Raw genomic sequence first — 24,227 nt, 5'->3', positions numbered from 1 at the left:
TAATTATTGTCAAGAATTTGGCATTGAAACCGAATAAAATGTAGAGTTCAATTTACTATTTATCAGCACAATCGATTAGAATGTAATGTAATACAAGCCAATATGCATTCAAAATCAATTGTATTGTCTTTCTCCTGACCTCCTAAACAATAACAAAGAAATAAAGTCATTATTTATTCTTCTACCTCTGATTCTGTTGACTCCTGGATAGTTTTAAAGGTACATTTGTTGTTGTCTAGTCAAGTCCAAGAACTCCAGAATCACTAGAGCCTCATCAATAAACCATAATAGCTTAAAGGTACATAGTCTTGGTAATTCCACATAAGTTAAATAATAACTTATTTGTTGCCACCAAAAAGAGAATATTATTACAAATATTCTAAGTTCACATCCATATTCAAGCAGTTGCACATTTTTATCTTTTTCAAAGATTCTAATTCTCAGATAAAGCACTTTTGCTCTATTCATTTATATGTTACTTAATCTTCAAAATATAAAGATGTTCAGTTATAGCGTATTCTTACAGTTCAGCATATTCTTTTAAATTTCTATATCCCATAATTCATGGCAGATAGTCATATAGGTAAGTAAATGCAGAAATAGGTACTTTAGCAATAAAATTCTCCAAGGCATCCCTTCCACTCTGTGTATTACAGCACAAACCTTTGGGGAGTTCCACAATGGGAAACTCAATTTATTTGCCATTACTCTCATCTTGGTGAACCAGCATCTTTTGCAAATTTAAGACCCAACTTATCTCCCATATCTCCCCAAAGAAATAAGGTTGAATTTTATGTAAACATATGTCCAATGACATTTAAACTTATTCTGTGCCATAAAAACAGAAACTAGAGTCAAACACAGATACTACTTTTTAAAAGTTATCTGTGTCCAAAATGAAATATATATATAATGATTGCAACAAGATTTTAACAAAGAAGACAGTCTTATTACTGAAGGTATTGACATTTAGACTAAGAACATACAAGGACATGTTGGAGACTGAAACAGCTCACCTTAAAGGTAGCTCTCCTGCCAGATTGTGAATTACAACTGAATTTAGCTTCTGACCTCAGAAATGAAGATAAATGGAAGACCCTCTGCACAGTGTTAACTTACATTTTTTTAAAAAAATAAATCCTTGCTATTCTTCTTAAAAATTGCTCTACCCAGAACATTGGCCCTTAGCATGCAGCTTAAATTAGCTGGTCCATGATAATCATTCTCTCTTTCCTCATTAAGATTAGAACAAAGTATTCTGAAAGATTTAAATGAATTACAACTTTATTAATGTGTATTTGTTTGCATATTGCATGTATAAATGAAAATCTGGAATAAAAAATCAAATGGGAATTTGAGTTGAATGCTCAGTTCACTATTACTTTGTATTCAGCTTCCCTAATATTTCTCATTTACAGAAAACACCATTTTCTTTTTATAGGATACAATCTGATTTCTAACACTCCTTCTTTCTTAAAAATATTGCTCTCTCAAGGATTAATAATGACATTTTAATTACCAAACCCAGCAGCCTTTTCCCCTGTCATTATTTTCACTGATTATTTGCAGCATTTAAGACACTTGCCTGCCCTTCTTTTTTCTTTCTTTTAAAACATTTTTTTTTTTTTTTTTGCCTTTACTTTAGCCTACTGACTACTGGCTTGGAAAGCTGAAGTCCAACCAACCAATAGGCATATCTACACACTAGCTCTGTGACCTTGTAAAGCTACTTAACTTTTCTAATCTTAAAACCTCCAGTATCCAATGTACATTAAAATAATGGGACATTACTTAAAAGAATAATATGTATAAAGTGATTATATCTATAGCAGGTCCTTGGTAAAAGGATAATAAATATTACTCATCATCATTATCATTATTCATCAACACTATTCTATTCTGGTTCCTCTACCTCTGACCTGGCTCCTTTTCTTTCTATATCCTAATTTATAAACTCACCTATTTCTTGATACTTTTTGCCTTGTTAAGCTCTCTTTTTTCCTGCAGTCTCACAGAAATATCCACATCAAAGAATTAAATGTTTAAATCAAATTGTTAAAAATCTGCAGACATTATTTTAGCTCCTCTTCAACAGAAAGACTGAGCCCTACTTGCTATATTAAGACAGTTCCACCCAATCACTTTTCAGTTCCTGGTGGTACCACAGCCACCCATATCATTAAGGGCACACCTATTTCCTTCACTAATCTTTTTCTTCAAAATTGTACATGGCTTCCTTTTTATATGAATCCAATGTATCTGCCTTAAACAGAGGAATAAGTCACAACACACTTTTGGATAAAGGAAATGGAATTGGGTAGAAGGAATGCAAAATATAGAGAGATGAATCATGAGAGCAGATTGTCTCCTGCAAGAAGGAGAAATCATAGTAAAGACTTAGGTATGTACAACTGAATCAAACAAAATACCTCTGCCAAGGAGAGATTTGAGAGAAGCTATGCAGGGATGTATGAGGCTGAACATGACTGTGCATCAGGAAAAAGTGACCTGCCAGAGAAGGGAGGTATAGAGTGTGATATCAGGTTGTGTATCTTGAGCTCAAGTAGCTTAAATGCTTTTGTCAGTTAAAAAAAAAAAATGATACAGGGAAGGCAGTAATAAGTGCACTTAACTCCTGACTTTTGCTGATACTTTTGAAAGGTTTTCCTTCTGGGAGGATGGCTATGGGTGGGAAGCCAGGACTCACCTTCGTTAATCAGTTGTCAGGTGTGGGTCTGCTGCCCTAATTCTCTTCTTGACTCAACAACTGAGTTTCCAAGTGGATGTCATCGTCTGAATGTTTCACCACACTGTCAACTCAAAATATTCCCGGATTCACTGCTACCTTATTTATTGACTCCAGAACTTTGAGACTCTTCTTTAACTTTCTTGCTTGCACATTGAGCCAAGGCTGCTAAATCTGGCCATTCTAGCTGCCCCACCTCTCCTTCTTCCTAATTCAACTGCTACAGTCCTTTCTCTGGTGCTCAGTTTCTTTTGCCAGAGCTCTTATGGAAGCTTCTGGATGTTTTCTTTCCCTTTGATCTTTTAGTCTCGAATCCAACCTCTTCACGGTTTCCAGGTGTTCAGAAAGAGAACTCCAGGCAGAGCATTCCCTCAGCAATGACTTCTACAGACACTGCTCTAGTGAGCATCTCTGCCTGGCTTGCACACTTCCTGTGTTACAGCTTCAAACAGGTTTCTGATCTTATTGACTCGGTTAATTATTTCATGCATTCCAGAAATAGGCATTGAGGGCCTGTTACACGCATGCAAATATGTACAAATTTACATATTTGTACCTATGGTATAGTAGTGAAATATGTACCAACCATACTCATGCCATTTCCATTATAAAAATGGAAGGTCTATAGTGAAAAAAAAATTGGGAAAAAAAGACAAAGTAGGGTGACATGATAGAGGATAAATAGAAGCTTCCATTTGGGGTATATAAGCAGGGAGAGTGTCTCTGGAGAAAACATTTGCCCTAAGATCTGAATGACAACAAGAAGCCACCTACGACCTAGGTCTGAGGTAGAGTTTTGCTGAGAGAAGATAGGCAACCTGCTAAGTTAACCCCCTCAAACTTTACACACTTAAACTTTACACATTCAAAGTTTACACACACACCTTTACACACTCAAGGTAAAACTTGGTTCCTGGCTGATTCATAACCTGTACTTTGTTTGCTTTCTAATTTTCCATATTACTGCATGGTTCATGTTCACAACTGTTCCTCTAATTCTCTTTATTGAAATGAAACCCATCCTTCAAAACCTGACACAGATGTAATCCTGAAGCGTCCACCTTTCATCAAGATAATGCAGTTTCTTTCCCTCCTTTAGAACTTGTCTCTTGGGATTCTGACTGCATTCCAATTTTATGTGCTCATTTGTGTACTTAGCTTGTGCCCTCTAATAAATTGCAAATTTACTGAGGAAAAGATTTATAAACTACATTATTTTTATGCTCTCTACAAATCTAGTGGAATGCCTTGAACACAAAAATTGTTCATGTGTTTATAGAATTTGAGAAGACATTTTATGTATGCCTCAGAATACAGTTTACTGAAGTTTAGTCTGCATTGATCATAATAGCTTCCAATTACCCTCCAGAGAAAGAACACACTGTTTCACAGGTGTTCAAAGCTCTTTGTGATCAGTCTTTCGCCTCCCCTTGGCAGTTTCTCTTGTCTACATTTCTATTATCCGGCAATATTGAACCAGTCAATGTTGAACTCTCTTTACTTTTAGTCATGGGATATGCCCTCAGTATTTGATTTTGCACTTGCCCTTGGGTCTGCCTGGAGTGACTCTCTACTCTCAGTTCCCACCTCCACCACCTCCACCCTCTCTAATGTCTCCCCACCTGCAAGGCGATCTAGTACTTTCTATGTCAGCTTTAACATCACATCCTCCAAGAAACATTTCTGTATTTGCTCTCTGTCCAGATGTGAACTGGGGCCCATCACTGGTGCTTCCTGAGCCCCTGTGTTTATTTCTATCACAGCATTGAAGCATGGTTTATTTATCCAACTGCACTAAAAGTTTCTTGAGGTATGAAATGGACCAAATTTTCACCTTTATAGTCTTACTAAGAGCACAGTACCTGGTGTCTGGTCAGGGTTCAATAAGATCTTCGACTCAAATGAGTTGATAAGTCACACATTCCATAAAAGCATCGTTTATTTGCTGCTGCATTCACAGCACTTGAAACACTGCTCATGCATATGGCCAGTGCTCCAAGAATATTTGTGACCTAAATGAATACAGTATTACAATGATTAATATCCATTTTCTTCTATTTTTTCCAAGATTGTGCCAGGTATTAGGGGGATATACTGAAATGAGTAGATGGCAGTGTTTTCTCTCCAGGAACTTAGGATCTTGTTGGAAATAAAATACTTGAATGTATTTTAAAAATGACAAACCAGCAGAATAGGTTACCTATAGATAACATACAACATTTATGACTTAACACAAGATAGTGGAAAAAATGCTATACATACATTGAAGCAAAACTGGATTTAGTTATTGCATAATTATGGGCAAATTCCTTTACAGTGCTCATCTTCAGAGTCAAGACAGTGGGACTAAGGACCATAAGAAATGTTGATTTTGGGGGAGGATGTGCCAAGAGACATTCTTAGATATTTTGATATCTATTGTCTAGTCTCAAATGGCCATAATAAAGTATTAAACATCTTCAGAATTCAAATACTTGTTTTATTCCTGATGCTATCTATATAAAAAGCTCAATGCTAATTAAAGACACTATCCCTGCTCTGTAGTGAACATGTCTATTCTGGGTAATACCTGAAATATTCTCTATTTCTTACTTGTTACATGCATTTATCCAGTAAAACTTCCTTAATAAATTATACAAGACTGCTGGCATTCATATAGTTCCTTCTAAAAATGTGAATTACTATTTAGATTTAATTCTTAAACAATATTTATAGGGACTTCCTAAGTGAAAAATGACATATTTTGATGAAAAGTTGCTGAATACATATATTAAAACACAATTGCTGAAACATAGCTTTAAACTACTAAACTGAATTTAATGTCTTTCAAAGAAAGGGGGGACTTTTGTGTTCCCCCTACTTGAAAATTTTTCCAAATACTCACATATGTTATTCCTGACTCTTTATTTTTCACTTCATTTTACCACATACTAATTCACAAATAAGGATATGGGGTATTGGTGTTCTGATTTAAGCATGCACTTCACTATGGTATATTTTAAGTAAGAGACAAATTTAGTTATGCAACTTATCTGTGAAAACCCCTCTGAATATAATATGATGGCGAAAAGAAATCCCATTCTCATAACATGGCCAGGATGCTCATCAAATCTAAATACTGAAATAGCTTTGAGATGAGCTGCATACATGTCGACTGGCAACACAATCATCAGAGTACTTTAAAGGATTTCTCTTCTGTAAGTCTGCTTGAAAATTAACATGACGTTCACTAAGAAAAGGAAATGACAGATAAAATCTGTACATCACATATGGGCAGCTATTAATTCATGAGTCGTGAAACAGGAAAGCTTTGTGTGTCCAACACAAGAAAGCAATGTTCCAGGTTTTGTGGGATGAGCTCTGGGCCATGGGTCTGAGGGATGATCAGCAAGAAGCCTGACTTAGCAGGATCATTAAAGAACATTCTCTTGCTCTGGATAATATTTTTATACTCCTCAACTGAGGCAGTGTTTTATTTTGTCTCTGCAGTCCCTGTTTTTTCTTCCTTCAGCTTCAAGTACCGCTTATGGACTTTCTCCTTGGTGCAGCCAGAATCATCTTTTCTCTGGCCCTGGTCATATGGTCCACACCATTTCTTGCTATCCTTGATAAAATTCTCTATTGAATTACTTTTCCTTGAGATAGTGTCTGCCACATGAGTTTTACCACCCACTTGGGGGTTCTTACCTACTCTCTTATCTATCTAAGCAAGTTGCACAATTGGTTTCCAAGTTAGGAACCATTTTATTTATCTCATTAGAGGGAGAGAATATGTCTCAGAAGAATAATCCAACCTAAAATTCTCTCAATTTCATCAAAATCCATTAAACATCAACACCACAAAGTATAGGAATAAACTTGGCACCAAAGAACTAACTTCTAAGCAATACTATTTCATATATAAAAACAGCCACAATTATAGTAAATACTTAGTAGTATTTCTCATGAGGATAAATCAATTACATATATAGGATTAGCATAATCCTTTATATGTCTTATAGGTCAATAAATGCAGTTATTATAATTAGTGTTATAAAATTTTAAACGACTGTTAACAACAGAAGTTCTAGTCAAAGTCTGAGCAGATATTGACTGGAACAGAAGTTCTAGTGAAAGTCTGAGCAGATAGCAATACTCTGCCGAGTTCAGGTCCATAAAAGTAATCATTCAACCTCTTTTTCTTAGGACAGATTCTCTATATGTCTGTAGTCCTGGCATAATTATTAGTTAATAATGAACACTTTTACTCGCATATGTCAGAATTTAGATGATAAATTTAAAATTTGCTCTCTTAGGGGACAGAATCAATGAGTGTCGTGCCAAAGAAGGTATCCAGGAAATCCGACAAGAAGCAAAATAGGTATTTATTCTCACAGAAATCCAAGCAGGAATAAACAGTGATATTTTTAAGAGTAAACTAAAATAGGAAAAAGCATGTAATCAATTCAAGGGTCTGGACCTTCCACTATAGCGCTTAAGTAGTTGGCCCCAGAAATTGTGATGGTGTTTTGAGACAAAGCTGTAGTTTATACTTTAGAACAAAGTTGGCTAGCAAAAGCAAGGCAGAAACAAATCTCACAGGATTTAGATTTCTAGGAAATTGATTGGGTCAGCAATGAAGCACAGAATATCCAGAACGGAAGATTCCATGCATGGCAAAAATAGCAAATTAAACAATTAATATCATTGATCACTGTTTATGTGTATTCAGTTCAGTTGATCAGTCATGTCCGACTCTTTGTGACTCCATGGACTGCAGCACGCCAGGCTTCCCTGTCTATTGCCAACTGCTGGAGCTTGCTCAAACTCATGTTCATTGAATTGGTGATGCCATCCAACCTTCTCATCCTCCGTCATCCCCTCCTCCTCCCACCTTCAATCTTTCCAAGCATCAGGGTCTTCTCTAATGAGTCAGTTCTTTGCATCAGGTAGCCAAAATATTGGAGCTTCAGCTTCAGCATCCGTCCTGCCAATGAATATTCAGGACTGAGCTCCTTTAGGATGGACTGGTTGGATCTCCTTTCAGTCCAAGAGACTTTCAAGAGTCTTCTCCAACACCACAGTACAAAACCATCAATTCTTCGGTGCTCAGCTTTCTTTATAGTCCAACTCTCACATCCATACACGACTACCGGATGCAACGGCAAACCACTTCAGTATTCTTGCCATGAGAACCCCATAAACTGATCAAAATGCTTACAGCTATTGTGTTCTGTGTCCAGTTCACTACCCCATTTCTGAGAATCACCTTACTTTTCTTTGCTCCATTTACATATCAAAATAATGTTTTATAATATAATAAGTATGTGTATATATATTATATAATATATATAATAATAATAAAATAACATAATAACAATGTTACAAACATGTTACAATACATGTTTTCATAAGAGGACCTTATTTATAACAGGCAATATGCCCAGGGATGGGTCCTTGACTCAAGCTGGGCAATCAGCTCTCTTCACAAAAATGTCATACTGGAGCCAAAAATTTTATGGAGGGTTTCTCCAGGAGACTGAATGGGAACATGTAAACTTGGAATTTGTTATAATCAAGCCTTCAATCATGTGGACTAAGAAAGAAGATAATGCCAGGCTCAGGCATGCATACAGTAAAAATGAGAGGTATAAGATGGAGATAGAACGTTGTTCATATTCAAGTGCTTATTTTAGGGTTTCAAGTGCTTATTCAAGGGTTTATTTTATTCCTGAGACTCTGCAACATTCTTCCTTTTTATTTTCATCCCAAATTCGAGTAATCTACTGAATTTTCTTTTCTTTTTAAGTTAATTGGGCTGGATTCTTGTTTGTCGCAATTAAGAGTCTTCACTAAAGCATACCTTGTTTCTGTAGAGGACTTGGAAAAATTCTCATAAACATTTACCTCTAAAAGGTATTTTCAGTGATCTTCTATCTCAGTGTTTCTGAGATAGTAGATAAAAAAGATGGAACGTCATTAAACAAGTTTGAAAAAAACCAAGCTGAACAAAGCTAAGCTTTTTCCTTTCTTTTTTTTTTTTTTACTGTTTTTGACTGTCCTCGCAGAGTCTTTAGAATGCCATGTGCAGTGTGAATCTCTAAGATCACAGTGTTTGTGTAGCATTTTGCACCCACATGTGGAGCATCTTCAGAAATAGTACTTCATAGAAAACCTTTGCAATATGCTGACTTGTCCTAAAGCAGAAAGTAAGACCAAGACATTTTATTTGACCTAACTCATGTCATAACCAAAAGGGAACTGGTACTAAATACAGATTAATATGTGTGCTGTAGAACGGCAAGTGTCTTAGAGTGATAAACCAAGAGCATTACTTTAGATAAGAAACATTTTTGGCAACATGAGTTGCTGGAAAAGAAAGCAACTGATAGACAAGACTACCTGGAGCATAACCATTACACTCCACAGACTCCTTAAAAAGAGCCCGCACAGCCAAGAAACTTAAAGGCTCTTTGCTGAGTTTCCAACTCCATCTGCAGAGAATTGGTTCAGACAGACCCTGCCGGAGGCTCCGAGAAGCAGATGATGACTTCCCACTTACGTTTGTCTTGTCCCTTGCTGAAACAGAGACCACCGGACATTCTAAGGAGCCTCCTTCAAACAGCTCTCCTTGGAGCGGTTTGTGACCCCCTGTCCTAGTTTCCCCACTTTATCTAAATGTGTTGCATGCAAACTGTGGGCAACAAACCTAGTGATTAGAGGCCATTTTTTATTTATCTCTAATTCTATGTTACCTGAGCTTGCCAAATGGGCCCTGTGATAGGCAAATGGATTATAGATATGATCTTCGCATTGCTTAATTAAAGGAGCTGTATTTTCTTTGCATTTAAGTTGTTTGACCAGAACTTTAGCTCAATATTTCCAGAGAGAGGGAGAGTCAGAAACACAGATGGAGAAGAACAGAGAAGAAATAGGGATTCAGAACTCATAGAAATTCTATTAAGGCATGTTCAATAACATCACTTTGTTAATTTCTGCAGCAGAAACCAAACTGTGAATATTAGCAGTTACTTAGTCATATAAGAGATAATTTCAAAGAAGAAAATCTATTTATACCATCTGGAAACAATAATCAGGAAACCTATTTATGGAGATTAAATTATTCTTGACTACTATACTTTTACTAGCCTATCTGCATACACCAGCTTCCACTAAAAGGTAATTCTAGTTAAAATCCTTCCTTTCAACATTATGTCTTTAAACTGAAAAATTGTATGATTTAATTTTATCCATGGAGAGAGTTGTTTCAAGTTATATGACAATAAATGCCTCTCCTCTCTTTGCTTTCTTTCTCTCATTTCCCAATAAAATCACAGATTATTTTTTCAATCCACCAAACGTTGACAATCATTACAAACTTCATGTGATCGCTTAATATTACAAGTATTACAGGCAGGTTAATATGAACATGAACGCAATAGGGAAAAAATAGTACCTAAAAGATGTTTTAGTTTATAGAACATGGAAATTAATAAAAGTCAATAAAAGACAGTCATAGATGACTGTTGTACTCACCTTGAGTCTTCAGAGGAAAAAGTGTGAGGAATGAAGTCTTTGCAGACACAGCCATGAAAACTTACCTGCAGTATCACTGAAAGTAAAACTTTGTTAAAGCTCATATTTCAGCCAACACAGAAGGGGCAGCACCATCCACCAAGTAACCCAGACAGGCTCAGGGACCCCCTGTTTTCATCCTGTTTCTTCATCAACATCCTCCAGACAGTCAGACTGTCTGGTAATTCTCCTGCCCAACTTCACAAACATTTCTCTAGTTAGAACTTCATTATCTCCTGGCAAAGACCCTGTGACTCTTTATTTTCTATCTCATCACCGAAAGGATTGTGATTTTTCTAATTTTGTAATATTGTAACAACCAAAGTAGCTTTTAAGTTTTCTATGTTACACTTTATTGAATGATTACAAATAGCAAATAAGCATGCTAAATAAGTCCCTGAACACATCTTACTCCATGCAATTGTCATAATAATTCTGAGTTAGGCATCATTATTTACCATATTTATAGAAAATGCCAGAACCAGAACCCAAAGAAACCATGTGCCACTTTGAAACCAAGGAGACTCTCGGTAAGTATTTGATGAAGAGCCAATGTCTTTGTCATGAACTCCCCAGCACTCTAACACCTCCCTATTGAAGAAATAAGGAGAAGGGAAGGCATTTGCCAAGTAACAATCAACACAGAAGTTCACTTTCACCTAAGATATCTATAAGGAATTGCACTAGCAATTTTAAGACTGATAAAGTAGCTTTTAATACAGTAGAAAGAAACAAAAAAGCAAAGATACTCTAAACTCTGGTTGAAGGCAATGGTTTTAAAAGCCAAGCCATCAGAAAATCAATGTGAGAACATGAAACATAAAACACTGTCTTTTTATTTCCCTATTTTCCACACTTGAACTAACCTATGTTGAGCACTAATTATGTGCCACAAACCCAGTAATTAGTAGTCAATTTTTATTTATCTCCAATCCTGTGATTTTTTTACCTGGGCTTGCCACTGGGGCCCATGACAGACCAATGGAATTATGAATGTGATTTTGACATCTTTTTATTAAAGAGCTGCATTTTCTTTGTATGTAAGTTGTTTTTCCTGAAATTCGGCCCAGTATTTCCAGAGAGAGGGAGAGACAGGAACTGGGAAAAAGAGGTGGAAAAGGATAGAGAAGAAATAGGTATTTGAAACTCATAGACATTTTATTAAGACGTGACTTGAATAACATCTCTTCATTAATTTCTGCAGCAGAATCTAAACTGTAAATCTTACCAGTTATTTAGTGAAATAAGAAATAGTTTCAAAGAAAAAAGTCTTTTTTATACCATATGGAAATAATAAGAAAAACTATTTATGAAAATTGGATTACTGCTGACTAATATACATTCAACTTCTACTAGAATATCTGCTGACACCAACTTTCACTAAAGAGTTACTCTAGTTAAAATCCTTCTTTCCAATATTATGTCTTTAAGCTGAAAAATTGTATGATTTAATTTTTTCACATGGAGAGTCAACAGCTGTTCAAGTTCATGGAATAGTCAATAAATGCTTCTCCTCTCTTTAATTCCTACCTCCTACCCCCAGTAAAATCACAGGTTATTTTTCCAATCTTCCAAACATTGACAACCATCACAAGCTTCATATGATCACTTAATATTACCAAGTAGTACATCAAGTTTAATACATAAACATGAACAAAACAAGCAAACACAAAAGTGGCGCCTAAAAGTTGTTATATTTTATAGAACAAGGCCAATAAATGACAGATAGTCATGGATGACTGCTGGTACTCACCTCGGGTCTTCGGAGGAAAAGGTGTGAGGAATGAAAGCTTTGCAGATGACTCCATGAAAACTTACCTGCAGTGTCACTGAAAGTAAAACTTTGTTAAACTCATGTTTCCAACCCAACACAGAAGAGGCAGCACCATCCACCAAGTAATCCAGACACTCTGGGATCCCCTGTTTTCATCCCATTTCTTCATTTCACTTCCTCCAGGCAGTCACACAATCTGGTATTCTACTGTCCAACTTCACACACATTTCTTTAGCAAGAACATGATCATCTTTTGGCCAAGAGTCCTTCAGATTTTTTTCCTATTCTTTTTTTTCTACCTTGTCACGCAAAGGATTGTGAATTTTTCAATCTGTGTAATATTGTAACAACCAAAGCAGTTTTTAATTATTTCATGTTTATCTTTGTTGAATGATTACAAATAGCAAATGACCATGCTAAATAAGTCCCCTAATACATATTATTCCATGCAATTGTCACAATAATTCTGAGTTAAACACCATTATTTACCATATTTGCAGTAATTCCCAGAGCAGAATCCCAAAGAAATCCTGTGCTACTTTGAAATCAAGTAGGCACTTGGTGAATATTTGATGAAGATCTAATGTCTTTACCATGAATTCCCCAGCACCCTAACATCTCCTGATTAATAATATAAGGAGAATGGAAGGCATTTGCCAAGTAACAACACGGAAGCACACTCTTCACACAAAAGGAGCAATTTTGTGGCTGATAAAGTAGTTTTAAAAAAGTACAAAGCAACAAAAAGCAAAGATTTTCTAAAGCCTGGTTGAAGGCAATAGTTTTAAAAGCTAAGCCATCAGGAAATCAATGTGAGAACACAAACCATAATACTCAATCTTTATAGTTCCCCATATTTTCAAAAAAGATGGTCATCACATTACTCATCTTGAATTTTATCTGTATGCTGCACAATATTTTCTATAAATCCATTCTAGAAATGGTCAAGTTGTCTGAATCCCATCAAAATTAAAAAGGACATCCACGTTCATACACTCTTTGAGAGAAGGCACTGGTGGTGTTTCCTAGAATCCTTACACCAATACTTGCCATTAGTCTTACTTGGAATATTGGTTGCATGTTGTGTTTATAAGTATGTAAAGCACCTTAAAAAGAATTTTGGTTTTCAAGTAACTAAGTTTGTTTAATGACCCAGTCATACATAATTCAACTGCAACTAAATAAAACCAAAAAAAAAAAAAAAACAACAACCCAAAACAGAGAGATGCTAGAAACACAACTAACAATTTTTATCAAGTAAGTATCAAAAAGTAAATTATCAAGACTGAAGATGGTAATCATCAGAACTTCACTTTTCCATTAGCTAACTTTTTTAACTCTGGTGAGAACTGGAGTGAAAATGAGAAGAGATGAAAACTGTAGGTGTATGCTCTAAGTATAATGGCTGCCTAACAAATAGAATGGCTTAAATCCTTTATTAGAAAGACTACCAAACTCAGATTCCACCTGCAACACCTTCACATTTTAAACATGTATTAATAGTAAAGGACAAACACTCATAAGCCAAAAATGTATTCATATTGGCTAATGTTTCTCCCTGATTTTTGAATGACTACACTTAGGGCATGTGCTCATTCCCCCAAACCAGTTCTAAATGTTTTTGTTTATTTCACCTCCATGAACACATTAATGTTCCCAGTATTTTCACCTTATCACCCTGTTTCAAACAATTATCACTGGTCTTCCACCTCTGTGGTGGTCTACTCACCCATCTCCCACTGAATCGCAAGTCTTTGTTTGAAGGACTCTCCACACAGGACCTAAATCAAAAAGGCAAATAATAGGCTTAAAAAATCTTCCTGCTGTAAAACTTTAAATCTCATTTCAATACTTTAAAGTTAAAATCAGGGCTTCTTATAATGCCAGCTTCTGTGCTTTGTAACCTATTATATCTCTACCTTTAACTTACTGCCCTCTTCTCAGAATACACAGCAAGTTCTTCCCCATCTTAGGATTTCTGCATGTGTTCTTTAGAGATTTAGAACCCTCTTCACCTGCTGTTTTCAAGTCCTGCCTCTTCATTGGTCAGGTCCCAATCTCAATATTACTCTCCCTTTGAGACTTTTGACCAAAAATCAAAACAACCCTTTTCCTTCTTTCAGGCCTTCAATATTCACTATTAATACACCTACTTTGCTTCCATTACAGAATTCCAGAATTTGTAGATTATTTAATTTTTGATTACTTGTCTTTCATAGTAGATGTATCTTATGGAAGCAGACACTTTTATTTTCTTGATTCATAATCATGTACTCTGCACCTCATCTGTGCTTTTCATCGAACAAGTGTCGGTGCATATTTTTAAAATGAATTAATGAATGATTATTGGGTCCCTATTGTCCTCCCATTTAGTTTTCAAAGGAACAAGGGAACTTTAGGGTTCCTCGACCCAATTCCAATGTGTGTGTGTTGGGCGGGGAGGGGTGGCCTTCCTCACACACCACCCAGCGCTTCTTAGAAACCATCATCAGGTGCAGAGCTTCCATGCTCTCTGGATGGGCTATTCTCTCAGACCTTCCATGCATTTGCCAGTTGGAAGCTCTCTGCACCCTCTCCTTTTGGGTTTTTGTGGAGACTTCACTTCATGGGCATGAACCATTAAATCATTGGTCAATGGCAATCAATTCAACCTCCAGCTCCTCTCTATACCTAGAGGCTGGGGGCAGGACTGAGACTGGAAGGTCCAACCCTCTAATCACCTGGTTGTGCTCAGATGCTTCAGTCTTGTCTGACTCTTTGTGACCCAATGGACTGTAATCCACCAGGTTCCTCTGTCCATGGGATTCACCAAGAAAAAGAATACTCAAGTGGGTTGTCATGCCCTTCTCCAGGGGATTTTCCTGACCCAGGGAACCAACCCATGTCTCCTGCATTGCAGGTGGATTCTTTACCCATTAGTCACCTGGAGAACTTGGTTAGGGGCTTTCCAAAAGTCACCTCATTAAAGGAACAAAAAACACCTTATAAAGGAACATTATGTCTCTTATCACTGAAGAAATTCCAAAGGTTTTAGGAGCTCCACACCAGAAATGGGGATGAGACCGAATGCTTTATTATAAATCAAGATATCACAGAGGGTTATCTTACTGCTACTTTCTGTACCTCCCCAAACAATGAATTATCATGACATATGCCTTGTTCTCATTATATAATTTACTCAAATGATGGCAAAGTGGGTTTCTTGCTAGATGTTAAGCTCCTGAGGGAACTGGGCTATGTGTTTCTCTCCATGCTAGTAGGGAGTAATAATGACAGAAAATGCTTTGATGTTAGCTTGATTTCACTCTTAGAAGTCATTTCCAATGAGGAGTCCTCTTGAAAATTACCAGTTTACCCTGCATTCAGGTCATATAAATGCTATGTCGCAGCTACTTTAAAATGCTTCATAGGAATGTATGTAATAAAATACCATTCCCATTCTTGTCTTCCCTCTTAGAGAGATGTTGACTTTTATACATTTGACAGTACATTTCTGCTGCTTTCCAAACACCATTCAATCAAGAAACCTTCCCAGCTGGCATAGCCAATAAATGCTAGCATTTTCCATAATGTTTTCTGGAATCCTTCTTCAGCCTGAAGGCCTCCAGTTTCACAATATTGCAATTTAAATGAGAGTTTCTTTTCATAGCCTCAAGGTTGGCAAAAGATATAAAATGCACATTTTTTTTAGGTTACACTTTTCCAAGAATAGTGTGTATAAAAAAAGCAAAGAATATGTCTTGAAATTATTCATAGATCACTTTAAAAATGTATATATTTAAATTTATATTTTGGAAGATATTTATAATTCAAGTAACTTTGGTTATAAATATGCATTTAAATAAATGAGCTGTTGTTAAAATACAGAATATCATTTTGGCTTCCATTAGGACATAATAAAGCTTTGCTGTTTTACATAAATATGATGCTGGGAACATCTTTTCCTATCCAGGAATAATATATAAGTGATATAATAATATAAGAATGTGGAAACATAAGGCAGCTAGAAATTTTATTGTTCATTAATACATTTCTCACTTTTGTGATTTTTTGAAAACTAATTAGATGATCTTATGTAATATTTTATGAAACTCAAAGGTCTGAATCACCTGGTGGTCAGTAGCAGAACAACTCCAAGACATGACGATTTGCTGATCCTTCACTGTGTGTGGGTGCTCAGTCACTCAGTCATATCTGACTCTTTGCAACCCGATGGACTGTCAGGCTCCTCTGTCCATGGGATTCCCCAGGCAGGAGTACTGGAGTGGTTTGCCATTTCCTTCTCCAGGGGATCTTCCCGACTCAAGGATCGAGCCCGTGTCTCTTGCATCTCCCGCACCAGCAGGCAGATTCTTTACCACTGTGCCACGTGGGAAGCCCCCGTACCGTTCACTGTATAGTTTGTCTAACAAAGTATTCAATATCACCACCTGGGTGGCTTGAACAACAGAAAGGTATTGCCTCACAACTCTGGAGGCTGAAGTCTAAGGTCAAGGTGTCAGCAGGGTTGCTTCCTTCCAAAGGCTGTGAGAGAGAATCTGTTCCAGGACTCTTGACAGGCTTCTGGTGGTCTCCTGGAAATCTTTGGCCTTTCTCGGCTTATTAGAAGCATCATGCCAATCATCACATGTCTTCATTTTCCATGTGATGCTTTCCTTGCATACAGGTCCCTATGCACAGGTTTTCCCTGTTTTATAAGGAGAGCAGTCATATTGGCATGATGTCCACCTTGATGACCTCGTGGTAACTCTTACATCTTTAATGACCCTATTGCCATATAAGGTAACATTTTGAGGTATCGGGGATTAGAACATCAATATGTGAAATTTTGTGGGGATATAATTCAACTGATAACTCTTACTTTATGTTAAGCATTTGCCTTTCATTTAATCCCCACACTAACCCTATAAAAGGTTATTTCCACTTTAGAGTAAACAGACTTCAGTAGTTTAAGTAAATTAAATTATCCAGTTACACAGTGGCAAATGTCAGATTCAGGAGTTAAAACCAGACTTAACTGAACCCAAGCCTCATGTCTTTAGAGTGACATTTTGAACTTTTAAACAAAATACAACTTTCAAACCAGTTTCATTACTGACATATGTCTGAAGATAGCAATATGTATTCCCAAGTGTAATTATTTAAAAGGATGGTTATATTTACAGCATTGTTTATGGTGGCAGTTTCATAGGTGTATATTAACTTCAGACCCATCAAGATGTATGTACTAAACATACACAGCTTTTTGTATGTCAATTATACCCCTATAAAAAAGAAGTAGTGCAATAGGGAAAAATAAACAGAAATGAGCAACAAGAAGAAAGAGAAAAAAAATGACTGGAGTAGAGAAATACCATGTAGATATTTAAAGTGAAATGTTGCTATTTATCACTCAAAGATTTTTTTTTTCTTTTTTGATGGCTTCTCTGCAGTTGTATGGATATGTAGTAAATAGAAAGTAATGTTCAAACTTGGTCTTCTGAAGTCTTAACTCAAAAGACATTAGTGAAAAAAGATACAAGCTTACAGATGTTTTGTGAAACTTCACCTCTAATTCAGGCAGCTCTTCTGTGACTTCGTCTTTGAAATTTCAGAACAGATAACATATTCCTTTGAAATTAAATTTATGATATGGAAAAATATCTAGTGTATCTCATTATAAAGCCCTTTCAAGCCACTGACTTCTATTATAAGTATTGAGTATTCATATCTTGCAAATGTACATACCTTTGCTTAATATGATTACATCATATATGTGTATATATAAATTTTATTGGAGAGGTTGCTAGAAACATTCTGATTATGATTTACATTTACTTTCCCCATAATATTTTTCTCATCTTTTCGTTCTCAAAATTCCAAATTGGTAGTCAAATTCTGGAACGTGTTCTCAAGCTCATGGCTATGAATATTAAACCAACATGTGTTAAAATTTACTGAAAACAAAATTAACTTAACTACTTGCTCCAAGAAATGCTTGCTCTTGAAGATAAGATTGAAAGAAGCAAAATAGCTTGTTTATCAAGACTAATGGCTGCTCTTGGTTATCAAGACTCACTCACTTCACTGTGCGTGTCAATCTTAAGCTTTTATATCACAATTTCTGTCTAATTCCAATGAGTTTCAAGTCTTTTAAGAAATACCTTAAAAATCACCTACCTTAGTGCTAAAAACAATATAAGTATCTGCTCCTGACTTTCCCCTTTTAAGACACTAGTAAGACTATGTCAGGGATTCCCAGGTGGCTCAGTGGTAAAGAATTCACCTGCCAAGCAGGAGACTCAGATTCGATCCCTGGGTCAGGCAGATCTCCTGGAGAAGGAAATGGATCCCCACTCCAGTATTCTTGCCTGGGAAATCCCATGGACAGAGGAGGCTGGCAGGCTACAGTCCATGGGGTCTCAAAGAGTTGGACACAACTCAGCTACTATAAACAACAGTAGCAGCAAGACTATGTCAAGGCAATGTTCTGTTTTATTGCAATAAATGTAAAGAACTTAACTTTTGTAACAAAATTTCCTGGTAGTCTTTTGTGGAGCTGATAGTCAGCAAATAAAAATAGAACATCTGGAAATATGCAAACTTCTATTTGTAATAATAGTGGTGGTGGTAGTAACAGTAGCTATAGTAGAAGAAGCTGTAGAAATCATAACAGCAATAACAAGTATTTCATATGCTTTCCTATCAAATTAAGATTATGAGATTAAACAAGTCACAAAATCTTTCAAAAACAAAAAGTTATTGATTTATGTTTTCAGATTCTCTCTATACAATACATCCAATAATTTGAAAGTTGTGTTAATTCTTTGGGACTCTTAGGAGATTGGTACATTTAAAATAATGATAAAAATATGTGGATTCTTAAGGTATACATAGTTATTTATTTTCTTCCTTTGTTTTAAGATTTTGAGAAAGAAATACTTGCCAAATAAGAAAAAATATTTCTATTTAAAAAACACAAACCCCAAGACTTGGGGAAATTAAAGTGCATTTAAGGACTATGAATTAAATCCTTCAGATTCAAAAGCTCATGTTCATTATCTCATGTCAGATTCTACCTTCAGCACAACAGTGAAGCACTGATTTGCTACCTAAAATGAGATTTTGTTTAATATACAGTAGCACTTTTTATAAAGTAAAATAGCACAACAACTTTGTACACTTCATTATATACTAAAATAAGTGTGGCACTTCCAACATATTTTTATTAGTATAAACAAGATTACTTGTTTACAAATTTATTCCATTTATTTCTTTGTGAATGGGGCCTGTGTACTATTCACTTTTGCATCTCTTTCCATGAATGATGTCTGGAAAATAGGGACATAATAGGGAGATGAATAAATCAGTTGAATGAATGGATGCATGAACGACAAAATGAATGGTTAACTACATAATTCATTTATTTTTCTAAAAAGAGCTCAGACTATTTTGTAAATTAAATGTAATAATTCCCTAATTAATTTTTATATTGGTTTTTCTTACAGTGAACTCCTATACTTCATTTCCCTTTATAATGCAATGAAACTTTTGTTAGGCATGTTTTATTTGAAACAAACTAAGGCAGAGCAAGAAATCAAAAAAGCAAATATATCCCTTACTACAATAAAAGGGATACACCGTAATTCCTACTTCTGTTCTCTGCTGATACCTTCAGGTTAACTCCAATTACTTTGTGAACTGAGCATAATGAAGCATTCATGATGGTTCTACATTTACTCTTTTTGTGAAGCAAGCATATTAACTCTTGTACACTTCATATGAACATTACTGCATAATTCAGGACAGGGCCTACAACATTACCTGGGTCTCTAAAGTAACAAGAAATGTCACTCGTTCCTGTTGGAAAGTAAACAGACACTAAAAATGACACTTGGCAATTGTTTAATAACCAAAAATGGCCTAAATCTCTGTTCTATAATTTGTCTAACCATCAATAACAGTTCAAAGAGTTTTACTGTATCTCATGTCGGTAAACCAGTCTCATTTTTAAACTACTCCGACTACTCTTGCCCTGGTATTTCCTTTTCTGGGAAAGAACCCCTTGCTGGGTTTTCCATTGCCTCCGAGGGAGTGTATAAAGCTCTCTTGATTAGTGGACCGTGATTACACACAGCAGTATTTTTGTATCCCTTGAGTTTAGTAAGGACAAGAACCTTTCTTAATTTAAGCTTCTACAAATACAGGCAACACTTCATTGTATTGCTCTTCCCTTTATTGCATTTATTAGATACTGGTTTTGTTCTGTTTTGCATTTTGAAGGTTTGTAACAACCCTGCATCAAGCAAGTCTGTTGGCACCATTTTTTCAGCAGCATTAATATTTTTTTAACTTTTCATTTTATATTGGAGTATAGCCAGTTAACAATGTTGTGATAGTTTCAGGTACACAGGAATGGGACTCAACCATACACACACCTGTACCTATTCTCTCCCCAAAACCCTCCCACCCAGGCTGCCACATAACATTAAGCCGAGTTGCTTGTGCTGTACAGTAGGTCCTTGTTTGTCATCCATTTTAAATATAGCAGTGTGTACATGTCCATCCCACATTCCCTAACTATCCCTTCTCCCCACTTCTCACCCTCCTCTCTGCAACCGTAAGTTCATTCTTTAAGTTTGTCAGTCTCTTTCTGGTTTGCAAATAAGTTCATTTGAATCATTTCTTCTTAGATTCTGCTTATAAGGGATGTCAAACAGTATTTCTCCTTCTCTGACTTACTTCATTCAGTATGACAATCTCTAGTCCTATCCTAGTCTTATCCATGTTGCTGCTGCAGCATTATTTTTAATTAAGATGTATATATTTCTTGAACTTTTAAATGTAGGAAGTCACATTCACCAATTACTCAAATTTTGTTTTTCAAAATCCCATTATACATTTTAAATAACTATTTTATAATTTTTTATGCTCCTTATCAAGATTATACTTAATTTTTATTGTCTCTGCTTTTAAATAATATTTATATAGTGAAAATGTTCAAATTTATTTCTCAAGACTCAACCTGTCCACTGAATTGCTGATTCATATTTACTGTTTATTGAACATTTTTATTTGTGTATCAAATATTCATTTAAATTTAAAACAAGACCAAACCTGAATTTCTTCTTTTCTACAGAATAATGTCATCCTCTTAGAAGACATTCCTTGACTAAGATGGATAAATACCCCTCCAAGCCTACAGGATCTTCTGTTTTTAACTTGTATCCTGTTATTCTGCTTTGAATTTTTTCTGAATATTTATTATCTGAAATTATATTGCATATTTATACATGCATAACTATCTTCCCAAACACATCCTAGAATATACACTGCTTGAGAATAAGAACTTTGTGCTTTGTATTTTACCTCCAATAGAAGTTCTTTGAACATTGTGGCTACTATAACTATTTTTTAAAGAGAAAGAGGAAGAAATATATTTTATATTTATTTGTAATTATTTACATACTATCCTTTTTCATTTTTACAAATATCCACTTGGGTCAAAATGAATTATTGATTTTTTTAAGTATTTATTTTAAAATGTTTCCCTTTCTTCACTTTCTTATTAATTATAAACAATTTTTTCAGTGTTGGTTTCTTACTTTTTCCAACTATGTCATGATAACATTAACTAATACTTACAATTTTAAATTCTAACTTTCTTTTCAAATAATTTTAGAACATCTAGAATTGCCTCATATTGTAATAACGATAAGCAGAGATCCTGATCTTTTCCCAGACTTCAGAGAAAATACCTTTTTAATTTACTAGCAATTTTCATCTTGAGACAGTCTTAATCATTTTAAGAAAATACCTTCATTACTAGTTTATGAAGAATTTTAATCATAGTGAATATTGTTTATTTTTCTCCTTAGCAAAAGATTTTTTGTTATCTGTCTACATAATCATAATCACTCTCATCTGATCTACTTTTGAGATGGTTTGTGTTAATAGATGTCTTAATTTGGAACCAGTCTAAAAGATCTGAGATGAATCCCACTTTGTCATATATCATGTGTGTTTTGTCAATGCTTCATTATGAGAATTTTCAATACAAAAAATAGGAATAATTTCTTTTTTTGAGCTTGCAATCATTTATATAAAATAGAAATTTTATTTTTCAATAGTATGAAATTCATTGCCTCTAAAAGAATTCTTAGCCCAGAATTTTTCTCAAATAACATCGATGTATCTTTCAGTATATTTCCTTGTCAATGATCTATTCTGGTGTTCTAAATCTTCTTCAGTTATTTTTAACAAATTATTTTGCCCATAAACTCATCCATTCTATCAATATTTTAAAATAATTTTGTTTTACATAGTATTCTTTCAAAATTTTAAGTAGCGCTTCAGGTTTATTTTTTTTAATTTAATGTTAGATAGTTGTACTTTATTTTTTGGATTACATATTTTTATTTTTTACACAAGCAACCAATTCTTCATCAATTCTTTTTTTTTCTAGTTTGCCTTTCTATTATTTATTTGGCAGGCATGTATGTATTTACATATACATTCATATATTGCTTGAGGTTATATAGCAATGTTATAAACAGCACTAGAAAGAGGTTGAGTTTGAAATGTAGCACCATTACTTGTTAGCTATATGACCTTGTCTGGGTGTTTAATCTTCCTAATATCACAGTCCTTTCATATGCATAATATAAATAATAACATGTTTTTTTCTTATAAGCCTATTATGAGAAGTGCATTACAAACCCAAAGAAGGGCAATGCCAAAGAATATTCAAACTACTGGACAATTGCACTCATTTCACATGCTAGCAAGGTAATGCTCAAAATCATTTAAGCTAGGCTTTAGCAGTACGTGAATGGAGAATTTCTAGATGTACAAGTTGGATTTAGAAAAGGCAGAGGAATCAGAGATCAAATTGCCAACATCATTTGAAGCACAGAATAAGCAACGGACTCCAGAAAAACATCTACTTCTGCTTCATTGACTACGCTAAAGCCTTTAACTGTGTGGATCACAACAAACTGAAAAATTCTTAAAGAGGCAGGAATACCAGACCACCTTACCTGTCTCCTAAGAAGCCTGGATGAAGGTCAAGAAGCAACAAAACCAGACATGGAACAACAGACTGGCTCCAAATTGGGAAAGGAGTACGTCAAGGCTGTATATTGTCATCCTGCTTATTAACTTATATGCAGAATACATGATGTAAAATGCTGGACTGTATGAAGCTCAAGATGGAATTAAGATTGCTGGGAGAAATATCAACAACCTCAGATATGCAGATGACACCACTCTTACGGCAGAAAGTGAAGAAAAACTAAAGAGCCTCTTGATGAAAGTGAAAGAGGAGAGTGAAAAAGTTGGCTTCAAACTCAACATTCAAAAAATGAAGACTATGGCATCTACTCCCATCACTTCATGGCAAATAGATGGGAAAGTGATGGAAAACAGTGACAGACTTTATTTTCTTGGGCTTCAAATTCACTGTGGACGGTGACTGCTGCCATGAAATTAAAAAAACTCTTGTTCCTTGCAAGAAAAGCTATGAATAACCTAGAGAGTGTATTAAAAAGCAGAGACATCACTTTGGTGACAAAAGTCTGTATGGTCATCTGATATGAAGAGCCAACTCATTGGAAAAGAACCTGATGCTGGGAAAGACTGAAGGCAGAAGGAAAGGGGAAGACAGAGGATGAGATGGTTGGACAGCATCATGGACGCAATGGATATGAGTTTGAGCAAACTCTGGGAGATGGTGAAGGACAGGGAAGCCTGATGTGCTGCAGCCCATGGGTTCCCAAAGAGTCAGACACAACTGAGTAACTGAACAACAATAACAATGCGTTTTTCTAGTAGTCATGTATGGATGTGAGAGTTGGACCATAAAGAAAGCTGAGCGCTGAAGAATTGATGCTTTTGAACTGTGGTGTTGGAGAAGACTCTTGAGAGTCCGTTGGACTGCAAGGAGAACAAATCAGTCCATCCTAAAGGAAATCAGTCCTGAATATATTCATTGGAAGGACTGATGCTGAAGCTGAAGCACCAATAATTTGGCCACCTGATGTGAAGAGCTGACTCACTGGAAAAGACCCTTTTGCTGGGAAAGATTGAAGGTAAGAAGAGAAGGGGATGACAGTGACTGAGATGGTTGGATGGCATCACCAATTCAATGGATGTGAGTTTGAGCAAACTCTGGGA

At 35.5% G+C, this 24,227-nt stretch overlaps 2 long non-coding RNA genes across 10 annotated transcripts in view; one reads left to right on the top strand and one right to left on the bottom strand.

The window, feature by feature from the left end:
- Window positions 1-1,593: 1,593 nt before the first annotated feature.
- Window positions 1,594-5,610, top strand: LOC145518090 (uncharacterized). Its single transcript, XR_014062607.1, has 2 exons — window positions 1,594-5,086; window positions 5,210-5,610. It is a non-coding gene; the product is annotated as an uncharacterized LOC145518090 (long non-coding RNA).
- Window positions 5,611-8,745: 3,135 nt separating this feature from the next.
- The window catches only part of LOC145518087 (uncharacterized), an 854,536-nt gene continuing 839,054 nt past the window's right edge, over window positions 8,746-24,227 (bottom strand). For 8 of the 9 annotated variants that reach the window (XR_014062587.1, XR_014062594.1, XR_014062593.1 and 5 more), the window contains one exon: window positions 8,746-13,855. This is a non-coding gene — a long non-coding RNA (uncharacterized LOC145518087). The remainder of the gene's footprint in view (window positions 13,856-24,227) is intronic. The other variant, XR_014062592.1, reaches the window with a different exon arrangement.

The sequence above is a fragment of the Giraffa tippelskirchi genome, chromosome 8 (genome assembly GCF_054371585.1).
Source record: "Giraffa tippelskirchi isolate mGirTip1 chromosome 8, T2T-mGirTip1v1.2.pri, whole genome shotgun sequence".
NCBI lineage: Eukaryota > Metazoa > Chordata > Mammalia > Artiodactyla > Giraffidae > Giraffa > Giraffa tippelskirchi.
This window is presented reverse-complemented; position numbering and strand designations above follow the sequence as displayed.